This window comes from Hippopotamus amphibius, chromosome 1, assembly GCF_030028045.1.
Source record: "Hippopotamus amphibius kiboko isolate mHipAmp2 chromosome 1, mHipAmp2.hap2, whole genome shotgun sequence".
Taxonomy (NCBI): Eukaryota; Metazoa; Chordata; class Mammalia; order Artiodactyla; family Hippopotamidae; genus Hippopotamus; species Hippopotamus amphibius.
The window spans coordinates 96,347,124-96,359,565 of record NC_080186.1 but is presented as its reverse complement, the minus strand read 5'-3'; the positions used below and the strand labels follow the sequence as shown (position 1 = coordinate 96,359,565).

Here is a 12,442-nt window from a genome sequence, read left to right as displayed (position 1 = left end):
AGAGCCAGAGAGGGGTTTGCTCAGAGCCAACAAATCCTGGACCATCGCTCAGCAGTGACATTATCTGAAGGCCACCACAGCCAAGAGCCAGTTCTCCATCCTTCAGTGACAGTTTTATAGCAGATAATGTCTGCACAACGCGGGCGGGGGAAGCAAAAGCCTCCTTGCTCCTACCATTCCCCATCCGTCTTTCATGCTTTCCCTTAAACAAATAAAGCACCAAGGAAATGAGTCCTTTGAAAGATCCTAACATTCTGCTTGTTTCTAAGCACCTCCTCATTAAGGGAAGGTTGGAGGATTTAAAATTAAACCACGTACACCCCGGCCTGCAGTTGCCCTGCATCTTTCTAGGGATGTAAATTATCCGGCTCTGTCATTATTTTATGAAGGGAAGGAGCTGCCTCTGTTCTCCTCGCATGAGCCACCCGAACACATGGGCAAGGTCCCTGTGTAGCAGAAGCGTGCAGGGCTGCCCCTCCTGCTGGGCTTAACCCAGACCTCCTGGCTGATTCCAGCCAACACTTGACCTTCGAGGAGACACAGCTGGCCAGATCCTGTTACACACATAATGAAGCTAGAAGGCCTGGCAGGTGGGAACAAGTGTCCACCCCGGTCTGCAGGGTTAGCCAGCCCTCCCCAGGCCAGGCCTTGGAACACACAAGCAGGTGACATTTTCCTGCCCTCCTCATCTAAGGGGCACAGTGATTCTTTAGCGACTGTTTCCTTCCACCCCCAGGCACAGTCCGGGTCTTGGGCTTTGGAGTGACTGGGACAGAGCCAGCCTGCCTGAAAGACCTCAGAATTCCCTGCAAGAAACGCCCTGTCGGGACTCTGCTTCACGGTGGGTCAGCTGAACACTCCATCATGTCCTAGAGGGTGTATGTACCAAGGTGGGACTGTGTGTCTGTGGACCCTCCACCCCCAGCCTCCCCCCAGGCTGCTATGGTGCTTGTGCTACAGAAGCAAATGGTGCCCCTAGGAGTTGTGCAAGGGGGAGGCCTGTGTTCTTGCCTGGGCTGCCAGGACAGGCCCTGCCCCCTCCCCGGTCAGCAGGTCCCTGTCCCCAGGCTCTCAAATGGAGAACAAAACCTAAGACACATGCAGTGGCTGCCTGTCCAGCTACTCCGTCTCTCCTCAGCTTACGCCAAGAGTTTCATTAAAAACTAGAGCTGGGGAGGAGAGTCGGGGCGGGTCCCTCCTGCAACCGCAATCACTAGGGTGCCTGAGCTTGGAGCCTCTCTGCAGGTACTTGGCCTGCAGCAGGATTTGATCAGAACAACCTGCAATGCATTAGATATGATACACTGTTCATCTTGCCCCAACTGGAGAACACCAAGGGGGATTCCTGCAAGTCTGCAGAATTTATCTTCAGGCTGACCAATTAGAGAACAAGCTTCCTTATAAACAGATTAGTGAGTGGCAGCTCTGTCACCAGCATGAGGGGCTGGGAGAGGGGAGGAAGGCATCATTTGAAACAAAGAGGGCTCAAGGATGAAATTAACACATTCTGGTAAATCCAGAGAAGGATGTCCACAGCAGCATCACGGAAACCACAGGCATCAGCTCAATATGAGCTTCTTCCTTCTTCCCAGGAATCCCTGATGTGCATGAACATCCTGAACTGCAGAATGGGGGTCCTCCTAGGCCATCGGGTTTGCAAGAAGCAAAGTGCAGGTGCAAATTTGCAAGCTGAGACCCTGGGCTGGGCTGCAATCATGACTGGAACCTTCTGTGCCCTACGAATATGCTCATGTAACAAGGAGTCCAACATGTGGGTTAAAGTTTGAGGGATCCCAGGAACCTTCTCATTTTCTATATGAGGAAACTGAGGCCCAGAGAGAGGAAGTGAATTGCCAAAAGCCACTGGGTCAGACTCAGCAGGGCGGCGGGACACAGGAAGAAGACAGTCATCTCTCATGGTAAGGGGCAGGGGCTTTGAAGTCAGAGAGGCCCAGGTTTGAGAGTCCATTTCATTCATTCATTCATTCACTCGCTCATTCATTCATTGACTCGACATACATTTACTGAGTGCCTTCTCTGTAGCAGGCTCTGCTCTAGGTGTGAGGGATACAGCAGCAAAAAAAAAAAAAGCCCAGCGCTTCCCCTTGTGGAGGTTATATTTCTCGTGGAAAGGCCAGATACTAAAGAAAGAAATAAACATATAAAATAGCCAGTGGTGATTTTTGCTATAAAGACCAAAATCACGCAGTGGAGAGCAGGGTGGCTTGCAAGCTGGAATGCTGCTTGGTGTTTTATGGTCCGGAAAGGCATCCCTGAGGAGGGGACATGTGAGCAGAGGCACTCAGGAAATGTATACCTAGTGCACGAGTGAATGAATGAAGTGCCTGTCTGACTTCAAAGCCCCTGCCCTCCCCCCCCACCTTCCTTCACCTCCCCCCACCTCCCACTCCCCACCCCCCGCGCCAACTGTAAAGACGTTGGCTGGTGCCCTGAGAGAGGTGGGCAGCCACCTCACTTGAATTATGTGGGCATCAGCCCCCTCGTGGGGGAAAAGGTTTTTTTTTTTTTTTGGGGGGGGGTACACCAAGTTCAATCATCTGTTTTTATACACATATCCCCGTATTCCCTCCCTCCCCCCCGGGAAAAGGTTCTTTTTGATGACAGTTCCCTCCTCCCAGGGAGGGCTGCGTGAGGATTCAGTGAGCAGAAGCATACGACGTGCCTGGTGCAGGGCCTGGCACCAGGAAGGACCCACATGGTAGGGGCTGCTACCTAGAAGCCGGGTGTTGTGTGTCTTTATTCATGCAAAACTACGTAAGTCCCCCTATTTATATTTCGTTACGTAAATGCCCTGTTTCTCCTCAGGAAAAGCCAAAATGAGGCTGCGGGGGGAGTGGGATGGAGGGTGGAGAGCATTTTGCAACACCACCCGCTCAGGGATGTCCTTTTTCCGTTAGGGAGCAGCGGCACCACCCTGAGGCTGGTGGGGCAGCACCCTGCGACGGCCAGGCCCGCTCACCACGCCCCAGGGTCCGAGGGAAGCAGGGAAGGGCCGTGCGGCGCCAGGTCCTGGGCCCAAAGATCAGAAAGGTGACTCCTGATAAAAACATGGCCTCACAGTAAAGCCTGGCAATATTTTCAGTCAAACCGTAGCTCGTATTTGTAATAGTTTGAAACCATCTAAAAACATGTTTTACACAGCCTCTGGGCACCGTATGGGGGGATGATTCTGCTCCAAAGCCGGACTGCCTGGGTTCAAATCGCAGCTCCGCTTCTTACCAACTGCCGGCCTGGGCAGCTTCTTCACCTCACTGAGCTCACTTCCTCCCAGGCAGCGAGGAGAGCAGTGCCCACGCCGCAATGTTGTGGGGAGGACAGTTTGTACAGGTCTCAGAAGGGGGCCGGCCCCCAGCAAGCGCCCACAAACATCACCTCTTCTTATCATCTCACTGGATTCACAGGCGGCCCGGGGAAGTGAGGTGGACCGCTGTGCCCCAGGATGGGACAGGGCGTGGCTCACATCACACAGCTGTCAGCACCCAGGTCTCCTCTCTCCTGTGCCTTTAAAAGGGGAGGTGGCAGCCGCGACTCAGGACAACCCTCCCTCCTGGCACCCCCCAGTTCCTGAAGCCTGGAGACCCCGTGCAGGGAGAGGTGAGCTTTCAGACCAGGGCCTGGGAACCCAACGTGTACCCAGACAGTGACTGCAAAGCACTTCCAGGGACAAGCACCAGGAGCAGAGAGGACCCAGGCGGGGCAGATTCCTCTCTGCCCCTGCCTTTGCCGGCCGTGGAGCCAGCCATGATTCAGGCAGCGGGAGCCCCACTCGGTGCTGGTCTTGACCAAGCAACAGCCAGCTGTGCAAATTGGCACATCACCCTGACCTCTCTGGACCTCGACTTCCCTGTGTGTGCAATGAACTGGTCTGGGTGATCTCTGAGACCCTTTCCTCTCTGCATCTATCCAGGGAGTGCCCCTCCTACATGTGCATGCGAGCAAGGTGTGACCTGGCCCAGCCACTAGACACTGCAGGTCCTTGGGCTTGTCTGTCAGGCCACCCTCTGGCAGCTGAGAGCTCAGTGGGACGTCATGGGGATGCTCTGACAGCCAGTCCAGCCATACTTGGATTATCCCCCTGTAGTAGCTGGGGGTGGGTTGTAAAGTTGCTTTCACGAGCAGCGCAGTGCATCAGATGATGAAGTGCCGTGGTACTCTCTGAAAGGAACGCCTCAATTACTTAAAGTGCAATGCAGAGGGGCTCGAACGCCGAGAAAGCCCTCAGTGCCAGATCTGTCACTTAGCAACAGATGCAGCTTACAGCTCAGAATAGCACACGTGAGAGAAGCAGGCCCAGCGAGTGAACTGTGAATCTTCTTCAAAAGAGACAGAATAGTGCGACTAGGAGGCAGACAGGTAAAAATATCTCCTGCCAGAGGGCTGATGGGTCCACAACTTTCCAAGCACAGCACTCAGCCGTGACCCCAGGGGGTGGCTGCTCACCCTGCAACCAAGGCCCAGCCAGAGGCCTCTCCACCCAACAGCAGCCAGAGAGGGGGAGGGGGCCCTCTGAGCACCTGCCTCCTGGGGTCAGGAAGGTTGTACCAGCTAACTAGAGGGAGAACCCCAGGGGGGCTGAGTGGCTGAGTGGACACGCTGCCATCTCGGGAAAAGAGGAGCCAATGAGACTACAGGCTCTGAGGGCTGGCTCCACGGAGCCTCAGGAGGCCTGCCCAGCTTTGCGGCCCTTGGCTGGGGGGCTCTGGAGAGAGTGCTGCACGTTTGTAAATGCAAACCTCCACTGCGGGGAAGCCATGAGAGCCCCCAGAAAAGGAGAGCCGTGGAGGACGCCCAGCTCCCTGGGCCATAAAGCCAAGGTCCAACTCAGGACTAAGTGGTGGTGGGAAGGAAGCAAGGTCAGGCCCCTTTCTCTCAGGGGACTTGACAGCTTCCTATTTCCAGGTGACAAGTGGTGGTGGCCCACACAGTTCTCCTAATTACCTCAGAGCCTCTGGGCTTCCACTGAGCCTGAAACAGGTTGGCCTGTTATCAGAGACTCAAAGTGTCCTCCAAATTATTTTCAAATGTCTTAGTGGAACCTCTGGCAGTCACCTGGTGCAAACTGCTCCTGGCAGGCACTGGCCTGGACATGGGGGCCACTCACCTTGAGTTTTCTCACCCAGGATGCACAGGCAGGGACCAAGCACCATTTCTGGCCTCCCCCTCCTTCACCCTCCATCCCCACGTCACCAAGTCCTGTCAGTGGATTAAGATCTGTCCTCTCCCACCCCTCGTGCTCTGGCTTGGGCCTTCTCTCCACTAGAGGCTGGCAGCAAGCTCCCAGCTCACTTCTCCTCCAGGCCTTCAGAGGTGGTTTCTTGGATACCATATCCCCCCATGCCCACTGCCACCGCACTGCCCTGGCTGAGACATGTGCCGCTCCTCCTCTGGGCCCCCTTCTGCTTCCCCAGCCTCCGCTCCCCCTTCTTCCCTGGTCCACCCACCACTCCCCGTCCTCTGCCTCCTGGCCCTTCTAGTCTTTGAAGATCCAGCTGAAGGCCCACCGTCTCGCCTGTGTCACCTTCTGCAATTCTCTATATGAGAATGAACGTCCTTTTCATTCCCCTCCTCCGCGCCCTCCTTATAAGACTATTTGATACTTTTACCATCTGACGTTCTAGTATAGCTAGTTGTTTACAAGCCTGATGCCTTTTCTAAGCACAAGGCTGAGGGCAGGACCCAAGGTGTGTTCAGCTGTGTGGCCTCCCCACTGCCCCGGGCCCAGCAGGGCCTGGCACACCAAACAGCACGCGGTCTTTACAGACGCCCCGGAGTCCCCGCCTGCCCACCCTCCAAGAACAACCTGCTTCCTCTGTTGAAATCTGAACCCCTGCTTTTGCCATTGAAACAAAGAGGCTGGGGCGCAAAGCTAACAGCGCTGAGTAGGGAGGTGGTAAAGCCACCAGAAGTCGCCTGCCCAGATGGGGGCTCTTATCCGGCACAGCCCTGCAGCACGTGTGAGGAGGACCCCAGGCCTTAGAGGACAGCTTTCTATTCCTTATTCATCTGGAAAATAGGGAACAGGGCTTACCTATCAACCACATCTGGTTTCCACATGGATAGAAGGAGAAAGAGAAAGAAAAGCGTACCGAGAAGCCGAATCAAAAGAACGGTCACTTATGACTCCATTCCACAGATCTGCTGGGTTTGTGTTGTGGTCTTCCGTCCTCATCCCAGTTGACAGCCTCTTTGCCCCTGCCAGGCCGAATCCGGATGACTTACTACTACATGTGCTCAATAAATATGGTCTGAATGAAGGAGTGAATCAATGAATTAATGTATTTTGAAATCCCCAGATTTCCTAAGATCTGATGTAATTTTCCAGCTTCAAAATTTCCCCATTTTCTGACATGATATTCTGATTCCAGGAACATGTGATGCCCCAAGCGGCAGTTTAAAGCTAAGGTAAACCAAGAAGTCTGGCCATTGCTCACTGACTTTGCCTTTTATAAGGAGCCATGATTAGTGCCTCCTTTCCTCCACTTTGCAGATAGGATCCATCCTCATTGCAGAGAAATAAGCACTGGATGGGCACAGTCTTGGCATGGAGTTTTCCAGAGGCTGGTGGACCATTCCAAGCAAGAAACAGACAAAGAAGCCAGTGGAATCTTCTGCAGCCCATCTCACCTTATTGTTGCATTTGCTGAGCGTGTTCTCTGCAGTTGCTATTTTGTTTTCTTAGTCAAGGAGGAAGGAAAGCAGGAAAAGGGGCAGATGGTCCACAGGGGGAGGAACTGGCACTGGAAAATGTGGGTGGGGCCAGTGCCAACAAAATCTTTTGGTTCAGTTCTACCATATCATGTGAGGGGGAAGTGCACGCCCAGTGAGTGTGCAGGCAACAGCAGCACCACGGCTGCCCCACAGATGCCTAAGCCTTGCCCTAGAATTTAGGTGCTGAGGGCAGAGTGGGGGGTGGTAATAATGAAAATGACAACAGCAGCACATAGGTGATACTTCTTCAGGGCCGACTCCGTAGCAGCCACTGTGCTGAGCAGACATTATCTCCTTTAACCCCACCAATAACTATATGAGGCTGGTGCCACTCTTATCCCCATTTTACAAATGAAGAAGTAGAGGCTCAGAGGGATTAATTACGTACGTTTCATTTAACTTAAGACCCTTTGGTGCTGGTACTTTCCTGAACTTACCAGAAAGGGTCCGTGGAAGGTTTTCACCCAACTAGGTCACCACTCCACCTGACTAACAGCCGATCTGAGACACTGCTGATTGCACATCCTGTTTTAAGATGTGACACTGCAAAATTAGCATCTTGGAATTGATGAAATATAGCACACAGTCAAAGAGTGGAGGCCAGAGTCCCCACCAACACAGCCTGACTCTGGAATCCGACTCTCAACCAACCACACTGTCCCAGGAAGATGATGGGTTTTGGAGCCAGGGAAAGCTGGGTCTGAGTCCTGCTGCCACTTATTAGTTATGAGTCTTTGGGAAAGGACACAACCTCTCTTGGTTTCAGCTTCTGGAGCTGAGAAGATGGGGATGAGGCTCCAACCTCGTGGGGCTGTTATGAGGATAAAATGAGATGACGCAGGGGGCACACTGTAAACCCACAGCAGCTGCCCCTCCTTGTAAGAACATGGGGGAAATGGGCTCAACCAGGAGCAGAGGCCCATCTACCCATAATCCCGCAACGGCCAGGAACTAGTGTGGAACAAGTGCACAGGTACCTGAGGATGCGGCGTCAGGGGGGTGCTGGGGGCTGGGAGGTATGCAGGTGCTTGGAGCTCCAACTGATTCCCACTTCCCTCTTGGGCTGAAGGAGAATGCAGCCCAGAGACTCCCATGGACTAGAGATACTGCTGAAATATGGGATTTAAAAAATTCCTCTCTCCATTTTCCCTCCCTCTCTCCCTCCTTCCTGTCCTTTACTTCCTTCAACAGATATTTACTGAACACTAAGGATGCACCAGACCCTGTCCTAGTATAGCAGAGAACAGAGCAAACAATGTCCCTGCCCTGGGGGATGTATATTCTATGGCAGAGGACAAATAAAAATCAGACAAATGTATAATTAATATTGTATATATAGGCATACACTATATGCATAGTGATATCAAATAAATATATAGAGGGGATGGAGTGAGTTAGGGACACTACAATATATAGGCGGGTTAGGAAAGCAACTCTGATAAAGACCTGAGAGCATGGGAGAATAAGCCATGTGGATATCCTGAGAAAGCATTCAGGGCAGAGGGAACAGAAAGTGCAAAGGCCCTGAGGCAGGAGCAGCACTTGGTGAGTTCAAGGGCTAGAAAGAAGAGCCCTGCACCTAGAGCATCGAGCCAGGGAAAAGTGGGAGGTGCTGAGACAGGAGGATAGCTGACATCGGGAGCAAGCAGGACCTGTGGCCATGGAAAGGAGTTTGGGTTTTCTCTCAAAGCTAACAGGAAGCTGTTGGCAGTTTTCGAGCAGGGGAGTGATGTCATCCGACTGTTTTTAAACGGATCAATATAGTACAAGTTAAAAAGCACATGGATTGGGAGTTTGAGATTAGCAGGTGCAAACTATTACGTATAGAATGGATAAACAACGAGGCCCTACTGTATAGCACTATATTCAATATCCTATGATACACCATAATGGAAAAGAATATATAAAAAAGAAGGTATATATATGTGTGTGTGTGTGTGTGTATACATATATTTGAATCACTTTGCTGTACAGCAGAAATTAATACAACACTGTAAATCAACTATGCTTCAATAAAGTAAATTTAAAAAAAGAGAGAGAGAGGAGGGCAGGTTAGAAATGGTGGTGACCTGGGATGGCTGTTGGGTAAGGTTTAGGTTTTAAAGAGGGAAACAAAGGACCCCAGGGCACTGAAGTACACACAGGTCCCAATCAGAAGATCCATGAGACTGTCTTGATTAGGAAAAAAAAATTTTTTTTTAATCAGTTGTGAAAATAAAAAGTCCAGGAGCGACGCGTGAAGGCCTCCCTCCCTTTTTTTCTTATTCATGGGAAGACAAGGTGATGACAGATGGGTCCTCACAGCATCTGCCCAAATCCCCTGACCTGGATTTTCTTACAGCCACACTTTTCTCTTGTCTCAGAGGGAGACAGAAGGAATCAAGGGTGTCCAATTACCTGAGTTACCCATCAGACTGCCGAAGAGCACTTGAAGGAATAGTGATCAGAGACCCTTAATTACAGTCCCCACATGATGTCTCTTTCCTGAGAACCAGAAACGCCTGTGTCTCTTTCTTCCCCAGGCTCCAGTGCAGCTCTGTGGAGGGGTGGGCAGAAAAGCACTCCGTCGGGAGCAAGTCTCAGGACACCTGAGATCGCAGTGGAGGGAGCACATGTGTTTGAAGACCTACTGTGCTTACATATGTTATTCACCCCGCAACAACCTGGGATAACATGGAATTATCATTTTACAGATGAAGAAGCCTAAGCTAAGGGAAGCTAACCACCATGTACAAGATCACCCAGCCATGAAGCGGAGGAGAGGGAATTCTAACTGGGGTCTACCTTGCTTGGTAGCCCATGCTCTTTCCTATGATACGTTGGTGCTTTCCAACCTTCCACATGTGATGACACACAGAGAAGAGAATACTGCTACGGCACACTGGGGTAAATGGAGGAAGGCTTGACCACCCTAGGCCACTCAAGGCTATTGCAAGGAATGAAGGTGTCATTATTTCTGGGCCACATGCCACCCCTCTGGGTTCCTGATTAGGAAGTTCTCCAATGCACCATGGCACACTGCAAAGTGACATAACATGACTCTCATTCCACAAGTCAACAGCGGAACAAGTCCATCTACCATCATTCCTCACTAAGGTCAGGAGCTTCCTCACTTGGCCAGGTCCTTTCCCAAAGCTAAAGACATAATGCAATTGGGGGGACTGGTTAAGGAGATTCCTTCCGGCGGTTCTAAAGGAGTCCCCAAATTACTAGCAGGCAGGTTGTCTCAGAGGTGTGCCAGGACCGTGGACAGCACCCACCGGGCCGTTCTGGGAGCCAGGGCCAGTTTGCCCAGCACAGAAGTATGTTCGCTCTGCTCCCTGTAGACCCCCAGGGGAGGAGGTCTACATCCTCCCTGAACACTCACTTGGCAGCACCTGCTGGAGCCATTCCTCCAGGTGACTGTTCACATCTCCTGAAAGGCAGCTTTATCAAAGAGCACCCCTGACCTGGAGCTGGATTTAAAACTACAGGAGACCAGAAGTCTTATAATTAAACAGAAGATGCAACCAGCAGAAATTTGGGGTGTGGACCAGCAGATGCTATTTGCAAGTGAAATAATAGATGGCAAATCAGTGGTGCACATAACCCAGTGGAATTAATCCAGTGATTAGAAATGATGGACTACAGTGAGAGGCAACTTGTTATCTTCAAATTAACTGCGGGTAGGCTCTGGGAGAGTGTGGCAGCTCAGTGGGTCATATGCAGCTGATGCAATGATCCTGGGGGCCCGGGAGCTGGGGTTTTACTTCCTCTGGTCCCACGCTCCCCCCACTCTCACTCCACAAGAGGCCTCAGAGCAAAAGCCCTTTCAGTCTCAGCTCCCACGCTGGGAACTCAGGTTGCCCAGGCCTCGCCTGACCCAAAATTATTCTCCACCAAAATATACCTTGTTTTAAACATGAGAATAATTTGGTACAGTAATCCATCTTGCATCTGAGCTTATGTTCTCACATGTGACTTTTCTGTACACAGTGAATATCTACTTATATTTTTTAAATAACTGGATTTATCCAGAGATGAACGATGTTTTAATTTTTAAAATTTCCCATGGGGGATGGGAGATGGAAGGAGAGAATTACCCAAATGCTGTATCTCCTCAAAATGGCTGCCTATGGAGCAAGGGTTCCACCGGGCCTGGGAGAGATGCTTACATTCTAACTATCCACCCTCACTTTCAGAAACTTCCCCATGGTGATCAAAGATGGCTTGAAGATGCCAGGCAAGCTAGGACAGTACGGGCCTATTCCTCCAGGTGATTTCTCAGAGAGAGAGAAGAGATGGAGAACCAGGAGGAATCAGAGGCCAAGTTTCCCAGAACAGCCTAGGACACAGCAGTGGAGCCCCAAGAATAAGGAGAGTGGGCTCCACGGGACAGGACCAGGAAGCAAGCAGCATCCCTCTTGACAGCCCATGCCGCAGCTGCTGTAAATAACCTTGGAGTGTTAGCAGTTTTGCTCTGGGGTCTGGGACCTCACCAGAAACTGCTGCAGGTCCCTGGCACACACTCTCCAGCAGAGAAACCTGACACATCAGAGCTCCCACCAGTGACTGGCTGTCCTTGATTCTGCAGACACAGAAATCCTCAGGGCAACCTCCAATCTGCTTTGACTCTTCCCTCACTGCTCCCAGAACCAACCCCAGACTTGGGCAAACTTTAAGGGAATGAGGTCAGGGGTGGTAGAGGTCAGGAAGAGAAAGATGGACAGGACAGTAAAGCAACAAGATGGAGCCTGGGATGTTCTTCTGGATCCCAACCTACCTGGAACCACATACTGTACTCCCCAAACCTTAAAAATTGAGGTATGTTCATTCTCTACCAATTTCCCATTAACAGAGGCTCATATTGCCTTCTCAGAGCACCAGCTTAAAGAACTAAACAGGTTTAGACAACCTCATTCGGGTAAATGCCTAGGCTGTCAGTAACATTTATTAAGAACTTATTATAAAAAGAATCAAGAAAAATAAGATGAGAAAAAGATAATAACATTAAAAAAAAAAAAGAACTCATTATAGACACATCACATAGACATCAAGAGCATGAAGTCTGGAATCTGACAGACCTGAGTACAAATTCTCAGGTTGCCACTCACTACTGTGTGAACTTGAACAAATTATTTAACCTCTCTGAGCCTCAAGTCCCACATCTGTAAACTGCTAAGAGCAATAATATGCCTCCTGGGACTGTAATGAAGGGTAAAAGAGATAATGTATGAATAAAGCACTTAGCACAAGCCTCAATAAAAACCTGGATACTGTCACTGTGTGCCAAGCACCGAGTGAGCTGCTGGAACCCAGCATCCACCCCTCCAAAAAGCAGGCCAAGTAGGCATTTCCCCACAGATCACCATGCCACCCTCATTTGGGGCAGTGCGCTAACACAGATCTACCCACGGTACTGTGCTTCTGACCTCTGGAAGCCTGCGATATCGGTCAGGGGAAGGTTGATGTAAAAGGACTTTGTAGGGGCTGAGGAACAGAGTTCTTCCATCCCGGTGCTCCAGATATTTTGTTGTGAGGACTTCCTGCAGCCCAGCCTGAGACCGAGCAATAACTCAGATCTGGTTTTGGGGGGGGAAATCCATCTTCCTTTTAAACTGTTCTGCTGCTTATCTTAGCAGCTTTGAAGGGATTAATGATGAATTGTCCTGCTGCAGCAAACCTGGACAGGAAGGAGCACAAGGGAAGGGATGCTGCACAGGCAGAATGAACT

At 51.0% G+C, this 12,442-nt stretch overlaps 1 protein-coding gene across 2 annotated transcripts in view; it reads right to left on the bottom strand.

The window, feature by feature from the left end:
• SLC6A17 (solute carrier family 6 member 17) overlaps window positions 1-12,442 on the bottom strand; it is a 49,681-nt gene that overhangs the window by 34,192 nt on the left and 3,047 nt on the right. The window lies entirely within an intron of this gene.